Source organism: Myotis davidii, unplaced genomic scaffold, assembly GCF_000327345.1.
Source record: "Myotis davidii unplaced genomic scaffold, ASM32734v1 scaffold3578, whole genome shotgun sequence".
Classification (NCBI taxonomy): domain Eukaryota; kingdom Metazoa; phylum Chordata; class Mammalia; order Chiroptera; family Vespertilionidae; genus Myotis; species Myotis davidii.
This window is the reverse complement of record NW_006289094.1, coordinates 253203-255086: the sequence shown is the minus strand read 5'-3', so window position 1 is coordinate 255086 and position 1884 is coordinate 253203.

Genomic DNA, 1884 nt, shown 5'->3' with positions numbered 1-1884 from the left:
TCCCGGTTTGATTCCTGGTCAGGCCACATGCCCAGGTTGCAAGCTCGATCGATCCCCAGTAGGGGGCGTGCAGGAGGCTCTCCCATCACTGATGCTTCCATCCCTCTCTCCCTCTCTCTCTCTGAAAGCAATATAAAGAAATTAAAATCGGACATTTCATCTTTTGATCAACTACTTTCTCTGGAAACACCTGCGATCAACAATCAGACCTGATTTCTGTGGCCTTTGATCCTCGCTGCCGGTGAGGACCTCTCTGGAGCCGTGTCGCCCTGGAGGGAGGGCACAAGGACCGGACGTGTCCCTGGCCGGGTCTCCGCAGCCACAGATGCAGAGCTCAGCCACCAGAGGGGCACACAGCACCCTGGCGTGGGGCTCAGTTGGCTGAGTGTTGTCCCACGCACAGTAGGGCAGCGGTATAACTCGTGGTCAGGGCCCAGGCCCAGGTTTGGGGCTCGCTTTCCCGTAGCGGGCATGGTTCTCTCTGCCTCTCTGCCTCTCCCTTCCTCTCTCTCCAAAAATCTATTTTAAGATATTTTTAAAGAGGAATACACAGAAAAGTTAGTTCATATGATGACTCTGAGCCAGGAGCCCAAACCTGTAGGCTATGAAATAGGACTTGCTGCCTTGACAAGATCAAAGCGATTTTCTTTTTTTGCTTATTCCTCAGCCCAGGGCATTTTCTCCACAGATTTCAGACAGCGGAAAGCGGGAAGGGAGGGGAGTGAGATAGACACGTTGACTGGTTGCCTCCTGCAGGTGCCCCAACGCAGGCTGGGTTTCAAACTTGCACCCTAGGTACGTGCCCTTGACCAGGCATCGACCCCAATTCCCTCCTTGGTCAGGCCAATGCTCTACCCACGTGGCTACACTGGCCAAGGCCCAAAGCTCATTTAAAAAAAGATGTTTTTCTTGCTTTCAGAGACAGAAAGGGAGAGGGAGTGAGCAGGGTGGGACCTGAAACCTAGGCATGTGCCCTGACTGGGTCCCGAACCTGCAACCTTTTGGTGCATGGCCGATGCCCCAACCCACTGAGCGACACAGTGCAGGGCTGCTGTGGTTCTGTGGTTCACTCGGGGTGTCTCAGCCAGGGACCTGGCAGCACTGCCATGCCCAACTGTGTGTGCCCGGCTTCCAACGGTCAAAACTCAACGGGTCAGCGTTTGGAGAAAGGAAAAGCTGACTGAGCGAGAAGGCGCCAACCAAGGTGCTGGACATCCCATGGTTCCTCCGCTCGATGGTGTTCGCTGGTCTAGGTTCCGGGTGTCCGAGGGTTTGGGGGACGGTCATGGGAAGCCTGGAGGTCACCTCCTCATCCGGGGACCTTGGAGCTCGGGCCTTTCTGATAAGGGCGTCAGCGTCGGGGGCCCCCAGACAGCAGGCCCTCTGGTTCTGAAAGGTCGGGTCCAAGGCCATGCTGCCCGGGTTCTCTGCTTCCGGGTGTGCACACGCACCGGTTGGGGTTCTGCGTGCAGCTGGGGGCCAACATCCTCACCTCTGCACTCGCGTGGGCGTGAGGTCTTGGTCTGAGGGCTCTGGGAAGCTGTTCAGCGTCTCGTTAAGTTGGGCAGCACCATTTTTGTTGGGGTCCAGCCCCAGCAGGTCCAGCGGTCCCCAAAGGTGTGGACGGAGTTGGCGAGGAAGGAAGGACACAGAGGCAGCGTTCAGGTGATCAGCATAGCCGGGTTCTCTCTTTATTGTCCTGTTACATCTGTGTTTATACCTTTTGATCCTACAAGCAGGCCTCTATAATCACATCATGGTATGTTTTGGGTAACGTTCTACAGTTCCTTGTTTCTTATCTGACCTTTGCCAAAAATCCGGTCTCTATCTAGTTCTGTTGATTTTAATCTTGTCTAGTTTAATCTCTGTGTTCCATCACAAGGG